Source organism: Arachis hypogaea, chromosome 6 (assembly GCF_003086295.3).
Source record: "Arachis hypogaea cultivar Tifrunner chromosome 6, arahy.Tifrunner.gnm2.J5K5, whole genome shotgun sequence".
Lineage (NCBI taxonomy): Eukaryota > Viridiplantae > Streptophyta > Magnoliopsida > Fabales > Fabaceae > Arachis > Arachis hypogaea.
The window spans coordinates 105,676,960-105,697,278 of NC_092041.1; the positions used below are offsets into that span (position 1 = coordinate 105,676,960).

General features: G+C 36.7%; 1 long non-coding RNA gene across 1 annotated transcript; it reads left to right on the top strand.

The window, feature by feature from the left end:
* The first annotated feature begins 14,910 nt into the window (after positions 1–14,910).
* Positions 14,911–18,860, top strand: LOC140173510 (uncharacterized). Its single transcript, XR_011862617.1, has 3 exons — positions 14,911–15,878; positions 15,989–16,102; positions 18,659–18,860. It is a non-coding gene; the product is annotated as an uncharacterized lncRNA (long non-coding RNA).
* The last annotated feature ends 1,459 nt before the right edge of the window (positions 18,861–20,319 follow it).

A 20,319-nucleotide genomic window follows, 5' to 3' on the forward strand; every position in this document is an offset into this window, starting at 1 on the left:
ATTGAGGCCTGGAAGGAGGAAGATTACAAGGAGGACAAATTGTTCCTGTTTCTCTACAAGTTGCAACTTTCTTTCTCATCATGAAAGAAAATAAAAAGAGGGTAAAAATAAGAGAGAGTGACAAAGTGGAGTAATGAGGAAGATGAAAAGTTATCAAATCAAAAGCTGCTTTAAATGCTCAGGGTTTCTTTGAAAACTGCATTATGAAATGAATAAATCTTTGAAATTTAAAATTGATGTAGGCAGTTTTGAAAAGATACATAAAAAAGATTTTGAAAAGTAACTGACTGATTTGACTTAAATTATCACAAAATTAAATACTCTCCTTTTATGTTGATGATCAAAACAAGAAAAAGGCCCACTTCATAAAACAACATATCTTTCTCTTGGGCCGAATGGTGGTGTTAAGGAAACATACAAGGCCACCTTAGATTTAGTTCACATTCAAATTTGTAGTAATTCTTAACTCATTGTCTGAACTTCATGAAACCTAAAGGGAGTCATCATCTGCCTAGTTTTGTCTCCCTGTGAAATAAGAGACAAAATCAACCAAAAAATTGTTAATCAATTTCAATTCAAGAATTCAGAATTAACAATCTCTAAAGCAATTCTCAATTTACAGAATCTATCTTCACATAGAGGTTTAGTGAAGATATCTGCCAATTGATCCTCAGATTTTACAAATTAAATGTTAATTGTACCCTTTTACACGTGTTCTCTTATTGAATGAAATCTAACTTCAATGTACTTAGTTCTTAAGCGCAAAACAGGATTTTTAGAGATATTTATGGCACTCAAATTATCACAAAACATAGGGATACTATTGAATTGCAATTTGTAATCATCAAGTTGTGTTTTAAGTCATATTAATTGAGAACAACAAGAAGAAGCTGAGATATATTCGGCCTCAGCCGTTGATAAAGCAACAGTAGCTTGCTTCTTGCTTGACCACACATTCAGGAATTGTCCAAGAAAGCAACACATTCCAGAAATACTTCTTCTATCAACACGATCTCTAGCAAAATCTGCATCATAATACCCAACTATACAAAATTTGTCAGTTTTAGGATACCAAATACCAAAATCAGTCGTGCCTTTTGATGTATCTAATGATCTTTTTTACAGCCGAAAGATGTGATTCTTTTGGGTGGGATTGAAATCTAATACACACACCCACACTTTGAACAATATCCGGTCTACAGGATGTTAGATACATGAGAGATCCTATCATTCTTCTATGCATTGTTTCATCAACATCTTTTCTATTTTCATCCTTTTGAAGTTTAGAATTTAGATGCATCGGAGTACTCATTGGTGTGAAATTTTCTAAACCAAATTTCTTTACTAACTCCTTGGCATATTTACCTTGGTGTACAAAAATTTTACTAGGAGTTTATTTGATTTGGAGTCCTAGAAAAAATGTGAGTTCTTCCATCATACTCATATCAAACTCATTAGTCATTAATTTTTCAAATTCTTCACACAAGGTTTCATTTGCCGATCCAAATACAATGTCATTTACATAAACTTTAACAAGTATGAAATGATCATTAGAATATTTAATGAACAGAGTAGTATCCGTAGTGCCCTTTAAAAACCATTTTTCAAAAAGAAAGAGCTAAGCCTTTCATACCAAGCTCTTGGATCTTGTCTCAAACCATAAAGAGCTTTTGAAAGTTTAAATACATGATTTGAAAAAAAATTTATTTTCAAAACCGAGGGATTGAGCTATGTATACCTCTCTATCAATAAAACTATTCAAAAAGGCACACTTAACATCTATTTGAAAGAGTTTAAATCCCTTATAGGTAGCATAGATAAGCAATAATCTTATTACTTCCATTCTAGCTACCGGAGCAAATGACTCGTCAAAGTCAATTCTCTCCTCTTGATCATAACTTGAGCTACTAATCTAGCTTTATTTCTAACAACACTTCCATTCTCATCCAATTTATTTCTAAAGATCCACTTAGTACCCCTTACCTTCTTACCATTTGGATAAGGCACTAGAGTCCAAACCTCATTTTTATCAAATTGGACCAACTCTTCTTCCATTGTCTTTATCCTTTTTCCACATTTTGGGATTCCATTTGTGATATAAGAGCGAAGTTATTGAGTTTGTTTCTTTTTCTACTTGAAGATCTTGTGGTGACTCCATGAAAGAGATCTCCAATGATGAATTCATGAGGATAGTTCTTCAAGAACTTCCATTCTCTTGCCTTTGGTGAGGTGACTTTAGGTAGAACCTGATTCAATTCTGCATTGTTCACGTTACCAAAATTCTCTGCTTCAGTAGGAGACAAAATAGAATTGTCTCCTACATTTTGATCCGCAAAATCAGAGACAGCATTTTTCAAAGAGGGTTTTAATTTATCTTCTTCTTTAATCTTTTGAAAACTCAATTCAGCTTCAGTTCTTGTATCATTTTCTTCAATAACACTTGAAATGGTATTAGAATCACAAAAAGAGACATATATGGACTTCTCTATTATTCTATGTTCTTTGAGATAAACCTTATAGGCTTTACTAGTAGTTTAATAATCAACAAAGATACCTTCATAAGATTTTTGATCGAATTTTTCAAGATTGTCTTTAGTGTTCAACACAAAATATTTGCATTTAAAAACATGAAAATACTTAAGATTTGGTGGTTCTCCTTTCCAAATCTCATATGGTATTTTCTTTAAGACTTTTCTAATAATGGTTTGGTTTAGAATGTAACAAGCTGTATTTACAGCTTCAGCCTAAAAAATTTTTAGAATTTTATTTGCACAAAACATCGCCCTAGTCACTTTTTGAAGGCTTTTATTTCTCCTTTCAATAATCCCATTTTATTGAGGTGTTCTAGGACATGAAAAATTATGTGAAATACCAAATTCATCACAAAATGGTTCAAAATCTTGATTTTCAAACTCTTTTCCATGATCGTTTCTAATGCAAACTATTTTCAAATCTTTTTCATTTTGGATCTTTTAGCATAAAGTTGAAAAAGCAATGAAGGTATCATTGTTAAGAGTTAAGAAGAACCCATCCAAACCTAGTATAGTCATCAACCACCACTAAGCCATAGTGCTTACCACCAAGACTTTGAGTCCTTGTAGGACTAAAAAGATCAATATATAGCATTTTCAATGGTCTTTTGGTTGAGATGTCATCCTTGGGTTTGAAAGAGTTTTTTTAGTTTGTTTACCTAATTGACAAGCATCACAAGTGATGTCTTTGTCAAATTTTATCTTAGGAAGATCTCTAACTAAATTCTTCTTCACAAGCTTAGAAATTTAAAACATGCTTGCATGTCCCAATTTCTTATGCCATAACCATTTTTCAGAGTCCATGAAAGTAAAACAAGCTATATTTTGTTCTTTTAGTTCCTCTAAGGTTTTAGTCCATACATATTATTACATCTTTTAGTTTCAAACAAAATTTCACCAAAATTTTCACATACAACCAAGCATTCTAATTTCTTGAAAACAACCAAATAGCCTAAATCACACAATTGGCTAATGTTTAGAAAATTATATTTCAAACCACCAACTAGAAATACATCATTGATGAAAGCTGAAAAACTCGTACCAACCTTATCTACTGCCACAATTTTTTCTTTACCATTGACACCAAAAGTCACAAAGCCTCCATCATATTTATCAAGTTTGATGAAGAATGTAGACTTTCTGGTCATGTATCTAGAGCATCCACTATCCAAATACCACATGTCATTATTCTTCTTGGATGCTAGGCAAAATTGCACAAACCTTTTAGGTGACCTTAGGTATCCAAATCTTTTTGGATCCTTTAATGTTAAAACATCTTCATTGACCAAGATCAGTATATTTGCCAACTATTTTGTAATTTTTATCACCAATTTTCTTTCAAAAATGAAACATTGAATAGTAAAATGACCATCTCTATTACATATGTGACAGAATTTATTTGTTGCTGATTTTTTAGGAGGATTTAGGTTTTGAAATCTTTTGTCTATTGAAGTGGAAGCTTTATTTTTAAATTGTGACATTTTGAAAACAGATTCTGATTTTTCACAATAACCCAATCCAGCCTTTTCAAAAAAAGGTCTTTGACTTGCCAACAAATTATCAAAATGTTCAGAACGTTGAGCAAATTTGGCTAAGTCTAGTTTTAAATTCTTAACCTCTCTATGCCACATTTCATTCTCTTCAAAGCAATTTAAGTATCCAATAACAGAATGTTGTTTATCACAACTATCGAGTTCAGCTTTAAGCCACTTGTTTTCTTCAACAAGATCAACAGTGGTTTGGGCTTCCCTCAATTTTTTTTCGAGAAATGCATTTTCAGCTTTTAAGATGTCATTTTCATATTTAAGTTCATGACATTAGTTCAAAAAATTTCTTAATTTTTTAGTGAGATAATCAATCATGAGATGAAGGTCTTTATTAGAGGGTTCAATAAAGATTACCTCATCATTTTGGCTGTGGTCGGCTATAAGGCAGGCTTGAGACTGGCTGTCTGAATCTTCATCTTCTTCAGAGTCATTTTCTAGATCTTTCCAAGAGGCCACAAGCTCCTTCTTCTTGTCTTTTTGAGACTTGTCTTCTTTCTTCAACATGGGACAGTCATATTTGTAGTGTCCAGCTTCTTTACAGTTATGGCAAATGACCTTGCTTAGTCCTTTTTTATCCTTTTGAGCTGCTTCCTCTGCTTTTTCCTCTTAGTTTCATCATTTTTTGAGTTTTCTAGAAAAAAATACAAACTCGTCATCTGATAAACAATCACTAGATTTATCATCCAATGATTCATTACATGATTTAAGAGTCATTCCTTTTTTTGTATTTTTTTATGTGAGTGATTTCATATGCTAGTAACTTTCCTCTCAGCTTATCATAGGTCATTTGACTTAGGTTGCTACTTTTAGAGATAACAGTAGCCTTTGTTTCCCACTCTTTAGTCAGACTTCTCAAGACTTTCCTCGCCAGCACTTGCTCGGCGTGAGTAATCCCCATAGCATCTATGCTATTAATGATGATAAAGAACTTCTCGAACATGACATCAATTGATTCTCCTTTCTTCATAGAGAACATCTCATACTCTTTGCTCAGCATGTCAATTATGGTCTCTTTTACTTGTGTGGTGTTCTCATGTGTGATTTGGAGATTATCCTATATTTTTTTGCTGTTTTGCATCTTGAAACCTTTCGGTATTCTTCGAAGTTGATTGCACAGTTCAGCATGTTGACAACTTTGGCATTGAGTTTCACCTTCTTCTTATCATCTTCATTCCATTCTACTTTGATTTTGGGAGTGAAAACACCATCAATGCCAGTTTTGGTATGTAAGACACAAAACCTTTGAAAAAGAGCTATCATTAGCTAATTTCAAATTCAGTATTTCTGTAGCTTTAATTTCAAAAATTATCTTATTAAAGATAATTAGAGCAAGTTTTGATTTATTGAATTTGAAATAAGTTATAGTTATTATTTAATTTTATAATTATTGGATTATTCTCTATATTTAAATTATAAAGTTGGCAGTTATGAAATAATAAGGAATTTATATGATTTGGATTGAATAATTAATATTTTAAATATTACTACTACAATTTTGGGAAAATAGAGAAAATAATTATATTATTCCTAATTTTTAGATTTGGGCATTTCATTGGAAATAGTTTGTGAAAGTGAGGAACAATGGTATTTTCTATATATATATATATAATTAGTGTTGGATTTAATTTGGGTTTCAATTATTATATTGTACTCAATTTTATTTGAAATTACCAAATTACCCCTAAACCTAATTTTGCCCTAATCCTAAAACTCAACACAAATAACCCTAACCCTAAAAACCCTACCCGGTTCCCCTGACCCAGTACACCTAGGATACCTAATGCAGCAGCAGCAGCTGCAAGCTGATTGAAAGCAAGAAAAGAAAAAGAAAGGGAAGGCAAAATCGGGAAAGGGTAGAAGAGAGGGAAATGGGGACTAAGCTGCAGCGAAGAGGGGAAGGAAGAGCATCGCCGCCGCGCCGCCATCGCCTCGTCCAGCTCGCCGCCAATCGCGCTCCAATCTTTGGCCACCACCGCGCCATTTGCGCCGCGCCAGGGAGAGCAGAACCGAGAAGGGGTTGGCTCGCGAATGGGGATGATCGCGGGCTCGGAGCCGCAGCGCCTTCATAACCACCGCGTCCACGCCGTGCCGCTGCCACTGCTAGGGTTTGCCACCACCACCTTATCACTGCCTTCAAGCACAGAGGGAGAGAGAAATCGGAGTTTTTCCAGCAGGGAGAGAGAGAGCGCGACAGGGGGAGCCATCTCCGCCTGTGTCATCGCCACCGAGAACTGCCATAGAAGCTGTCTTCGCCGGTGTCGATGGAGGCGCAAACAGAGGAAGAATGCGGTCATGGGGGGCTTGCGGAGAGAGTGAGGCACGATGGTGGTGGGTGGTTCCACCGCCCTTGCTACCGTGTCGTCAGAGTCTGCCGCTGTGGTCGCCGGTCTCCTAGTTGCTGCTGTGGTTGGGGGTCTGCTGTGTATGGTCACCAAAAAACCTTTCTGCCACCGGAGCTGCCCTGAAACACCATCGGAGTCTGACAACGCCACTGCCGGAGTTCTGAGGCCACCGGAACCACCGCCGGAGCTTCTGGCTACTTCTGCCGTCGCCAGAAAAGTTGTCGGTAAGGGTTTCATTTGAGGTTTCTGCCTTTTTGGTTTTCGAGATGGTTTTGATGCTGTGCGGTTTCTCTAGTTGATCCACCAGAGTTTCTGGCCGCCGCCAGAGCTGTTGCTGCCGCCAGATCGAAATCGCAGCTGCTTCGTGTTGTCATTCTGGTAAGAAATTATGTTTCGAAAAGTCTCGCGATAGTTTTCGGTTGTGTTTGGTTAATAAATGAGTTTTGGTAACGTGGGGTCATTCCTGATTATTATATGCTGCGATTAGTGTTGCTGTGGGCATCGCGGGAGTAGCTTGGGGCTAAGGTTGCAGTTGTTGGTGATCCCGGTTTAAGAGAGAAGGTTCCTGTGACGAGTTTGGGTTATGGAATTGTGTTCTAAGGTAGGGGCGCTTTCCAAAAACTATGTTTTATGTATTGGAATTATTACATGTGGATACTAATGTGAGATATTGTGTATTTGGTGATTGTAATTGCCTTATGTATTATTTGATTGACTCGAATGATTATGGATGTTGGGTTGGCTGAATTGTTGTACGGCTTTGTGAAATGTAATGTTTTAAAGTTGTTTCTTTAAAGATTTGAAATCTGAGTTTAAACCGTTGAGGATTGGTTTGAATTGAGTCAATTATTTCAATGATGTGAAAATTCGAATGCACTTTTGAATTCAGCTTGGTTTATTTTAATTGACTTGGTTTTGGACAAATGATTTGTTATTGAGCCGTCTCTTTAAAAGATTTGGAAATGAGTTAAACCGGGTGAAAATGATTTGATTTTGAAACGGTTTCCTTGAGATATGCCAATGAGGCGACAGTTGGATTTAGCTTGATTTTGAATTTATTTTTTGGATTCTGGACTGTTTAAAGGGATTGAGGAACGGATTAGTTGGGACCCGAACCGGGTGGCAAAGTCCAAGTTTTAGGGGAGATGCTGCCAAAATTTCTATAAAATCCGAGGCTTTATTTGAAATGTTATTTGGAAAATTTTGAGTTTAATGCCTTTCCTATTTACTCGGAGGATTGTGAATTTAGGGCTTCTCTTATTATCTTTGCTTAGAAAAATTATGAAAGCGATGAAGCTATGCTTTGAAAGAATTATTAAAAAAAAGAGAATCATGATTTCTCCTTATTTTCCAAAAAGAATAGTATGTTTTTTGGTACAAGTTATTCGGAAGAGAATTTTGCCTTGGAGCTGTTTTAAAAGGTAAAACGGTTAATGTTTTACTCTATTAAACATAAAGAGTGTCCATTGGAAGAGTTTTTGTGATTTTAAAAGAAATTGGATTTCAATTTATGAACCTCATTATTTTGACGTTTTGAATAAGATTCAGAGTACCCTTTGAACTATAGTTTAACACAACAAAAATGATTCTCTTAGCAGTTTGAAATACTTCAGATTTAATTATGGAATTGAAGCCGATTTGGTTTAAGTGAAGGAAATGGCTTTGAAAAGAGTAATTGATTACATGACTCGGATTGGCTTAAATCCTATTTTATTACTCAATTCGGAAAGCCAATGCTTTAATGATTTTAAATGAAGTTGGCAGAATGAGTTATGTTATTCTCCCATAAAGACTTGAGACTCTGCCGAGAAACTTTTGTTATTAAATACCCTTGTTGGATGGATGATTTTGAATGTTTCAAAATGAATCTTTAACTTGCCATGGTTATGGAAGTTGTGGAAAGAGGATGCCGAGAGTGGCATTGTTTTTAAAAGGGGAACTTACTTTGAGTAAAAGTGGCTTATGAGCCTGAGATGATTTGAGAAACGAGATTTCTAAAGCCAAGGCTGAAAATAGTTGAAACTTGATTTCAAAGTGAAATGATTTGGGAAAAGTGATTTATGGCTTAAATGCCGATTTTATGAATTGATGATGTTGAATGTGGAAGTGCTGTTTTGTTGTGAGCTAGAATGGCTGTGTATGATTATAAATATTGGTTGGTTCTAGATTGAATCGTGAGCCGGAATGGCTATGTATGATATGAATATTGGCTGGTTCTGGACTGAACCGTGAGCCGGATGGCTGAGATGGATGTTGATCCATGGATGAGATTGAATGCATGTATATGCTGAGTCATTATTAAATGTGAATGTTGCACTTCCACTATTGGAGATAAGAGTTTCCCTGGGAGAAAGCAGTGTCTAGCCACCACGTACTCCAGGTTGAGACTCGAAGCTCTTTTGACTCTATGTCGTAAGTGTGGCCGGGCACTGTGAAAGTCCCGGATGAGCTCGCCCCCGTAAATATTCACAAATGATGGTGATGGATATGGATCATGATTATGATCAAGTTTATGATGAGTATAACTCGAGTTGGGGATGCGCAACAGAGGGACAGTCCAATGGTTAGCTACCAGGACTTGTCGGGTTGGCTTTATAACCGACAGATGATATCATCAGCCACTAGGGACAGGCATGCATCATATGCATCTATGACATTGTTTGGGTGTGCATATTGAACTTGATTTGCCTATACGATTACTTGTGATTACCTGCTACTTGTTCTACTTGCTCTAACTGTTTGTTTGTGCTTGAACTTCCTATCTGTGTTTGCAACTGGGACTCTGTTGGTTTGTGGTGATTGGTTGTTGGATTGGAATGTTGGGCCTAGGGCTGTGGTTGAATTGAGATGGACTGATGGTTGATTCTGATTTTATGTTTCTGGTTTGGAAAACCATGAAAGGCTATTTTGGTTCAGTATAGATAAACCTTTTTGAAAGGCTTTTGATGTTTTGAGGATTGAACGGTTCCTCTTTCAGAAAAGATTTCCGACTTTATTTTTATTGTATATTGTTGTTTTTGAAAAGATGCATAAGACGGTTATTAATCTCTGGTGCGGTTATCTTCATGTATACTATTACAGTAATTCCCAAAAACCCTCTACTGAGAACCTTTTCGAGGTTGATGTTCTCACCCCTTACATTTTTCCCCTTTCAGGATATGGGCGCAGAAGTTACGAAGGGTTTATTTAGTTGTTGTTGAAATGCTCTGTATTTCTTTAGATTATTAATTACTGTACCCTCGCCTTTATCTCGATATATTCTGTAAGAGGGATAGGAATTGTATTGGATAATGCTTGTAATATTATTTATATATATGTACGTATATATATGGATGTACTCTTTATGAGTTTCTGCAAGTTGTATTGTATGTATGGATGTACGTTGTATAGCCAAAGTATTTTTGGGAGTGATTTTGAGGTTTAAAGTTTTAAACAGGCTCATATTTTAGTATTAAATAGTATAAGTGTTGTTGTAATGTCCGAACTATCAGAGTCGCGCAGCCGAAAGCGTGAGCTTTGGTAGTTAGGGTGTTACATTATGGTATCAGAGCGGTCTTTCCTGTAGAGCCTGAGTAATGGACCGACTATGCTTTAATTGCATATTCTGAGTGTTTGTCATGTATTAGGTCTTGTCGGATGACGAGAATTAGAGCTCTATGCACATGACGATCTATTGATTAACGGTGTTAGTCTTGCGTTGCATAATTCTTGGTATTAAGTTTGGCCGGTTTGATACTAGTGAATTATGTACATGAAAGAACTAATGGGTTATCATAGATAATATACGAGTTTTGAGCAAAGAGAATCGCGGGTTTTGGGAACATTGGAAAATATTTCTCGAGGCTATTCAGTTGTGTATCTTAGATTTTGTTCGAGTCGACCTGTCCTTTCATGTCCTAACTTGAAGTTCTTGTTTTCTACTCCTCTTGAAAAGTAGTTTGATGTTTCCACTCTATTCCTTTATTCATATGCATTCTTGTCTGATCCTAAGTGCATATGCTTGTTTGAGATCCTTGTTGTATCTATCTTTCTCTATTGGAGTTCTTCTTAATTCACGTGTTCTTTGATACAGCTTTGAACTTGTCTTAATGTGTTGTGCTTTTTGACTCCGGTTTTCGAGTCCATTCTTAGAGAACTTGTTGTTTCAGTTTTCCTCCTATTTGACAATGATTACAGCCAATTTAGAGATTTTTATGAAAATTGCTGTTGAATAGATGTATACTTATCTATATACGAACTTTGAGAATTCCTTATACAGTTTAATAACTATTTATTTCTAATGCCTTGTTGTATTTTTACTGGTTTATGGGACTGCATTTACCTTAAATTATAATTTGACTTTCTAGTAATTTTACTCTAGTTCCAATGCACATCTTCATTTGATTATGTAATTGGGTATTTTTCAAAATTTTGAAAAGAAAGGGTTTTTCACTTTTGTCCTGGTTGAGTTCGTTTGATAAACTTTACTTAACTTATTTTGAATTGAGTTTGATTTAGCATGCTATATGATTTGTGCCATTGTCATTCTTTTGAAAATGTTGGGCTCATAGCTTTCTTTGTATAAACGGACTAGAGTGTCCCTTAAGCCTTCCATCTCTATAGATGTCATGCATGACTATGTTTTTAACTAATCTCTTACATCTTGAGAGCATTACCATTGATCTTGGTTTTTCCAATCTTGTGGATCTCATTCTTATGTAAGTTAGTTTGATTCGTTTCAAAATAGTGCATCGTTTATCCTCTTATTGTCTCTACAAGAGTTTTTAGTCAAAGATTTATCCTTGAAGGATTATTAATGATTGAGTTGTCTCTTCCTATGACTTTTGTATTCTTTTGAATAAATTGAAAGCTTGTTGGATATTTCACGACTAGTGGATCTTGTTTAAACTACTTTGATTTAAGATCTTTTCTTGTATGGCTTGACTCCTTTTCAAGTAAATCCTAATCTTCTTGAATATTGTTGTGAGATGGTGATTTCAAGTATACTTTTGGAGTCTTGTTTTGAATTTTATAAAGCAGATTGAATTCTCTGTGAAGAAGTTCCAAATCGAACTTATTTTTCAGTTGTTTGGTTATAATTGAAACCATTGTTCAATTTTTGACAAAATTGTTTTGAAGTGGACATGCGCTATTTTAAATGAGGGTTTGAAAAGTTTCCTTGTTTAATGGAAACCTGTTCGTTTGTACACCACTTGTTTCCTTACCAATTGTAAGCAAATTTTTACCTTAGAATTTCTTTTCTAAAGAGAATTTAATTTCCTCTTTCATACTTGCTATAAATGTTATACACGCTTGTTTGAATATGGACTTTGTGAATTTTTGAATGAACATTTGATTTTTCTTCTGAGTTTTATGATTGCTTTTGGTTAAGTTATGCACCTAATTATCCTTCTAAAATATTTGAGGAGATATTTTAGCCTTTAGCCAAACTTGTGTGCACCTTGTTTTTAAAATTCTGCATGATCTGTTTCAACATAAAAATTGTATTACAGCAAAGCCACGTTATTGCTTTTGTTATTCTCTTGGAGAATGTTTTTTACTTAACTTTTCTTCTAAATTGCGAGGTGATTTTTCCGCAAATTTTTTATTCTTTTGTGAACACTGCATTCAGAAGTATTTTTAATCATGCTCTTGAGTTCTGTGAGCTTTGTCTTGGGTTTGAAATCTTCTCTCCTGCAAACCTCAAGCTTTTTCGGCTCAGCTTGAAATTGTTTCAAACTAATGCGCTGATTTTCTGCTCATTGGTCCTATTGAATTTATTTGATCAAAGGGTCATCTTTGAGGTTGTCAATTGAATTGTCTAGTGATGAGCGAATAATTTATACACTTCTTGGCATTGTTTTTAGTATGTTTTTAGTATATTTTAGTTAGTTCTTATTATATTTTTATTAGTTTTTATTTAAAATTTACTTTTCTGGACTTTACTATGAGTTTGTGTGTTTTTCTGTGATTTCAGGTATTTTCTAGCTGAAATTGAGGGACCTGAGCAAAAATCTAATTCAGAGGCTGAAAAAGGACTGCATTTGCTGTTGGATTCTGACCTCCCTGCACTCGAAGTGGATTTTCTGGAGCTACAGAAGCCGAATTGGCGCGCTCTCAATTGCGTTGGAAAGTAGACATCCTGGGCTTTCCAGAAATATATAATAGTCTATACTTTGCCCAAGATTTGATGGCCCAAACTGGCATTCCAAATCAGCTTCAGAATTCCCAGCGTTTAACGCCGGAACTGGCACAAAAGTTGGAGTTAAACGCCCAAACTGGCACAAAAGCTGGCGTTTAACTCCAGGAAAAGTCTCTACACATGAAAGCTTCAATGCTCAACCCAAGCACACACCAAGTGGACCCCGGAAGTGGATTTTTACGTCATTTACTCATTCTTGTAAACCCTAGGTCACTAGTTCACCATAAATAGGACTTTTTGCTATTGTATCTGTATCTCATGACACATTACACGTTTCTTATTTTATCTTCTACGGCATGAGTCTCTAAACCCCATGGTTGGGGGTGAGGAGCTCTGCTGTGTCTTGATGGATTAATGCAATTACTACTGTTTTTCATTCAATCACGTTTGCTTCTATTCTAAGATATCACTTGTTCCTCAACTTGATGAATGTGATGATCCGTGACACTCATCATCATTCTCACCTATGAACGTGTGCCTGACAACCACCTCCGTTCTACTTTAGATTGAGTAAATATCTCTTGGATTCCTTAATCAGAATCTTCGTGGTATAAGCTAGAATTGATGGCGGCATTCAAGAGAATCCGAAAGGTCTAAACCTTGTCTGTGGTATTCTGAGTAGGATTCAAGGATTGAATGACTGTGATGAGCTTCAAACTCCTGAGGGTTGGGCGTTAGTGACAGACGCAAAAGAATCACTGGATTCTATTCCAACCTGATTGAGAACCGACAGATGATTAGCCGTGCTGTGACAGAGCGCGTTGAACATTTTCACTGAGAGGATGGGAGGTAGCCATTGACAACAGTGAAACCCTACATACAGCTTGCCATGGAAGGAGCCTTGCGTGGATGAAGAAGAAGACAGTAAGAAAGCAGAGATTCAGAAGATAGAGCATCTCTAAAACCTCAACTTGTTCTCCATTACTGCAAAACAAGTATTTATTTCATGTTCTTTTACTTTTCATAATTAAACCTGAGAATTATTGATATCCTGACTAAGAGTTACAAGATAACCATAGCTTGCTTCAAGCAAACAATCTCCGTGGGATCGACCCTTACTCACGTAAGGTATTACTTGGGCGACCCAGTGCACTTGCTGGTTAGTTGTGCGGAATTGCAAAAGTGAGATTGCAATTTCGTGCACCATCTAGCAAACTTCATTGCTTGAGCATCCTTGCTTATCTGGAATTGGATACATTCTCTCAAATCAATGAGTACTATCCTTGACATTTGTCTCTCCTTTCTAAGATCTTGTGTTCTTTTGAGTAGACTCGAGAATTGTTTTGATGTCACATTCGATCTGTAGACGTAGTAACGCGATGCGTTAGTTCTTTAAGACGTGATATGTGTATATGGAAGGTGAAACGGTAGGTGTACCATGTTATGAGTTGTGGGTGTTTTGTCCCTTGAAAACGAGTTTGTGGGTGTTAGGCTTATGTTTGGCCATGAGGTTGTAAAATATTTGGTGGAGTTGGGAAGTGAAGTTCTGAAGTGGGAACAAGATTGTCAGCGAACGTTATGCCACTCTGTAAATACCAACATGCTTTGCAGCCTTTTACCACACTAATTACCACTTTGCTTTGTGAACGCCTATCTTGATTTGCACCCTATTTGGCACCTCAAGTTTTTGTAAAGCCTTGAGATCATATGACCTTGTGCATTGAGCCTATCTTGTAAGGTTTGCTTTGCAATCACACTCCTACCTTTGTATCTTTATGCATACGACCATAAAAGTATTTGAAAATCGTATATATGTTTATATTTGAGATATATTTTTGCTTCTTCCTTAAATGTGTTCAAGGGTGAACTGTTATGAAATTTCTTTCGTTTTGTATCAATTTTCGAGGGCGAAAATTTTTATAAGGTGGGTAGAATGTAAGACCCAAAACCTTTGAAAAAAGGCTATCATTAGCTAATTTCAAATTCAGTATTTCTGTAGCTTTAATTTCAGAAATTATCTTATTAAAGATATTTAGAGCAAGTTTTGATTTATTGAATTTGAAATAAGTTATAGTTATTATCTAATTTTATAATTATTGGATTATTCTCTATATTTAAAATATAAAGTTGGCAGTTACGAAATAATAAAGAATTTATATGATTTGGATTGAATAATTAATATTTTAAATATTACTACTACAATTTTGGAAAAATAGAGAAAATAATTATATTATTCCTAATTTTTAGATTTGGGCATTTCATTGAAAATAATTTGGGCATTTCATTGAAATTACCAAATTACCCCTAAACCTAATTTTGCCCTAATCCTAAAACTCAACATAAATAACCCTAACCCTAAAAACCCTACCCAGTTCCCTGACCCGGTACACCCAGGATACCTAATGCAGCAGTAGCAGCTGCAAGCTGATTGAAAGCAAGAAAAGAAAAAGAAAGGGAAGGCAGAATCCGGAAAGGGTAGAAGAGAGGGAAATGGGGACTAAGCTGCAACGAAGAGGGGAAGGAGGAGCGTCGCCGTCGCGCCGCCGTCACCACGTCCAGCTCGCCGCCAATCGCACTCCAATCTTCAGCCACCACCGCACCGTTTGCGCCGTCGCCAGGGAGAGCAGAACCGAGAAGGGGTTGGCTCGCGAATGGGGATGGTTGCGGGCTCGGAGCCGCAGCGCCTTCATCACCACCGCGTCCACACCGTGCCGCCGCCACTGCTAGGGTTTGCCGCCGCCACCTTATCACTGCCGGCAAGCACAGAGGGAGAGAGAAATCGGAGTTTTGCCAGCAGGGAGAGAGAGAGAGCGCGACAAGGGGGAGCCATCTCTGCCTGTGTCATCGCCACCGAGAACTGCCATCGAAGCTGTCTTCGCCGGTGCTGATGGAGGCACGAATAGAGGAAGAATGCGGTCGTGGGGGGCTTGCGGAGAGAGTGAGGCACGATGGTGGTGGGTGGTTCCACCGCCCTTGCTACCATGCCGTCAGAGTCTGCCGCCGGTCTCCTAGTTGCTGCTGTGGTTGGGGGTCTGCTGTGTATGGTCGCCGAAAAACCTTTCTGCAACCAGAGCTACCCTGAAACACCATCGGAGTCTAACAGCGCCGCTGCCGAAGTTCTGAGGCCACCGAAACCACCGCCGGAGCTTCTGGCTACTTCTGCCGTCACCAGAAAAGTTGCCGGAAAGGGTTTCATTTGAGGTTTCTGCCTTTTTGGTTCTTGAGATGGTTTTGATGCTGTGCGGTTTTTCTAGTTGATCCACCAGAGTTTCTGGCCGCCGCCAAAGCTGTTGCTGCCGCCGGTTCAAAATCGCAGCTGCTTCGTGTTGTCATTCCGGTAAGAAATTATGTTTCGAAAGAGCCTCACGTTAGTTTTCAGTTGTGTTTGGTTAATAAATGAGTTTTGGTAACATGGGGTCATTCCTGATTATTATATGCTGCGATTAGTGTTGCTGTGGGTACCGCGGGAGTAGCTTGGGGCTGAGGTTGCGGTTGTTGGTGATCCCGGTTTAAGAGAGGAGGTTCCTGTGACGTGTTTGGGTTATGGAATTGCGTTCTAAGGTAGGGGCGCTTTCCAAAAACTATATTTTATGTATTGGAATTATTACATATGGATACTAGTGTGAGATATTGTGTATTTGGTGATTGTAATTGCCTTATGTATTATTTGATTGACTCGAACGATTATGGATGTTGGTTTGGCTGAATTGTTGTACGGCTTTATGAAATGTAATGTTTTAAAGTTGATTCTTTAAAGATTTGAAATCTGAGTTTAAACCGTTGAGGATTTGTTTGAATTGAGTCAATTATTTCAATGATGTGAAAATTCGAATGCACTTTTGAATTCAGCCTGGTTTATTTTAATTGACTTGGTTTTGGACAAATGATTTGTTATTGAGCCGTCTCTTTAAAAGATTTGGAAATGAGTTAAATCGGTTGATATTGATTTGATTTTGAAACGGTTTCCTTGAGATATGCCAATGAGGCGACTGTTGGATTTAGCTTGATTTTTAATTGATTTTTGGATTCTGGACTGTTGAAAGGGATTGAGGAACGGATTAGTTGGGACCCGAACCGGGTAGCAAAGTCCAAGTTTTAGGGGAGATGCTGCCAAAATTTCTATAAAATCCGAGGCTTTATTTGAAATGTTATTTGAAAAATTTTGAGTTTAATGCCTTTCCTATTTACTCGGAGGATTGTGAATTTAGGGCTTCTCTTATTATCTTTGCTTAGAACAATTATGATAGCGATGAAGCTATGCTTTGAAAGAATTATTAAAAAAAAGAGAATCATGATTTCTCCTTGTTTTCCAAGAAGAATAGTATGTTTTTTGGTACAAGTTATTCGGAAGAGAATTTTGCCTTGGAGCTGTTTTAAAAGGTAAAATGGTTTATGTTTTTCTCTATTAAATATAAAGAATGTCCATTGGAAGAGTTTTCGTGATTTTAAAAGAAATTGGATTTCGATTTATGAACCTCATTATTTTGACGTTTTGAATAAGATTCAGAGTACCCTTTAAACTCTAGTTTAACACAACAAAAATGATTCTCTTAGCAGTTTGAAACGCTTCAGATTTAATTATGGAATTGAAGCCGATTTGGTTTAAGTGAAGGAAATGGCTTTGAAAAGAGTAATTGATTACATGACTCGGATTGGCTTAGATCCTATTTTATTACTCAATTCGGAAAGCCAATGCTTTAATGATTTTAAATGAAGTTGGCGGAATGAGTTATGTTATTCTCCCATAAAGACTTGAGACTCTGCCGAGAAACTTTTGTTATTAAATCCCCTTGTTGGATGGATGATTTTGAATGTTTCAAAATGAATCTTTAACTTGCCATGGTTATGAAAGTTGTGGAAAGAGGATGCCGAGAGTGGCATTGTTTTTAAAAGGGGAACTTACTTTGAGTAAAAGTGGCTTATGAGCCTGAGATGATTTGAGAAACGAGATTTCTAAAGTCAAGGCTGAAAATAGTTGAAACTTGATTTCAAAGTGAAATGATTTAGGAAAAGTGATTTATGGCTTAAATGCCGATTTTATGAATTGATGATGTTGAATGTGGAAGTGCTATTTTGTTGTGAGCTAGAATGGTTGTGTATGATTATAAATATTGGTTGGTTCTGGATTGAACCGTGAGCCGGAATGACTGTGTATGATATGAATATTGGCTGGTTCTGGACTGAACCATGAGCAGGATGGCTGAGATGGATGTTGATCCATGGATGAGATTGAATGCATGTATATGCTGAGTCATTATTAAATGTGAATGTTGCACTTCCACTATTGGAGATAAGAGTTTCCCTGGGAGAAAGCAGTGTCTAGCCACCACGTACTCCAGGTTGAGACTCGAAGCTCTTTTGACCCTATGTCGTAAGTGTGGCCGGGCACTGTGAAAGTCCCGGATGAGCTCGCCCCCGTAAATATTCACCAGTAAGGGTGATGGATATGGATCATGATTATGATCAAGTTTATGATGAGTATAACTCGAGTTGGGGATGCGCGACAGAGGGACAGTCCAATGGTTAGCTACCAGGACTTGTCGGGTTGGCTTTATAACCGACAAATGATATCATCAGCCATTAGGGACAGGCATGCATCATATGCATCTATGTGACATTGTTTGGGTGTGCATATTGTACTTGGTTTGCCTATATGATTACTTATGATTACCTGCTACTTGTTCTACTTGCTGTAACTGTTTGTTTGTGCTTGAACTTCCTATCTGTGTTTGCAACTGGGACTCTGTTGGTTTGTGGTGATTGGTTGTTGGATTGGATTGTTTGGGCCTAGAGCCATGGTTGAATTGAGATGGACCGATGGTTGATTCCGATTTTATGTTTCTGGTTTGGAAAACCATGAAAGGCTATTTTGGTTCAGTATAGATAAACCTTTTTGAAAGGCTTTTGATGTTTTGAGGATTGAACGGTTCCTCTTTCAGAAAATATTTTTGACTTTACTTTTATTGTAAACTGTTGTTTTTGAAAAGAGGCATAAGACGATTATTAATCTCTGGTGCGGTTATCTTCACGTATCCTATTACAGTAATTCCCAAAAACCCTCTACTGAGAACCCTTTCGAGGATGATGTTCTCACCCCTTACATTTTTCCCCTTTCAGGATATGGGTGCAGAACTTACGAAGGGTTTATTTAGTTGTTGTTGAAATGCTCTGTATTGCTTTAGATTATTAATTATTGTACCCTCGCCTTTGTCTTGATATATTCTGTAAGAGGGATAGCAATTGTATTGGATAATGCTTGTAATATTATTTATATATATGTACGTATATATATGGATGTACTCTTTATGAGTTTCTGCAAGTTGTATTGTATGTATGGATGTACGTTGTATAGCCAAAGTATTTTTGGGAGCGGTTTTGCGGTTTAAAGTTTTAAACAGGCTCATATTTTAGTATTAAATAGTATAAGTGTCGTTGTAATGTCCGAACTATCAGAGTCGCGCAGCCGGAAGCGTGAGCTTTGGTAGTTAGGGTGTTACATGGTAGGGACTTGAAGACCGTTCATGATTATCTTCCACAGGTTGTAATCTATTGACCGAACAAAGATCTTCATTCATTCTTTCCAATAGTTGTAGGTTTTTCCATTGAAGAATGAAGGCCTGTTATTGGATTGTCCTTCTGTCAATGTGTAAACCACTATGTTGGAACCAATGTTATTTGCCATCAGAATCTTTTCTCTAAGTTCCAAAACTTGATCTCTGTGAGACCAAACTCTGATACCAAGTGATGATAATCATTGGCTAAGAGAAATAGGTTGAATCTTGGCCTTCTTTTATTTTAATTGTAACCTTGCGATCTATTGATGGAATATGGGAGAGATTTTAGTTTTGTCTCCTGACGTGTTTAGAGTCAGAACAGTATTACTTGCAAGGAGTGTTGTGATGAAACAAAGTTTAGTGAATATTTCAGGAGATACTTTATTTTTGTCTCATTTAGTGCAGAACCAAAAATAGATAAGAGATTAGAAAATGACACATAGATGTATCCTGGTTCGGCTATCCAGTACAATGTCGCATATATCCAGTCTCCATCACAACAATGATGGAATTTCACTATCTTTTCAACAGATTATAAATACCAATTCTCCCTAGGATATACTCTAATCCTATCTGGGACAAGTCCAGATTTTAACCCAACCTGAATTTGACTATGACTCACCCTAGCTTTCAACTGTAAAGTACTAACCCAACTTGTAAGGGAATCTCCTCAAGATCATGGCCATAAAATAGAAATATATATAAAGGATTTCTAAAATAACTTAGTCTTTTTCTCCAAGTCTAATTCTCTGCCTTTTTTCACTCATTGATTTTTTCTTACAAACTTCACCATGTTTGTCTTTTACTAATGAAACTCAGACAGACTAAACTGAGAAAAAAAATACAAAATAAAAACCATGAAGGAAAAGAATAGAACAACTAAGTGAACTACAGGAACCAAAACTTGTGCTTTCACTCCTTACTTCAATCCTTGATCGTTCACCGTTATTATAGAAGAGTGAAGCTTTCTAGGCTTGAAACCTTGTTTCATTACATATTGGTTTTTCTTCTTCCAAGATCAGAATCAACAGCGACATTCACAGAGGTAAGAGAGAGCAGAAACAGTGACATGCAACCATACACTTTTCTTTCATTCTTTTTCTTCATGCTTCTTAAATCTGGACTGTACTTTCTTTCTTTGACCCCAAATTTGTTTTTTAACCGTAGATCCATAGCAGAGCACCATTGACTTTAATTTCTTCATAATTTTTGGAATGGTGCTTG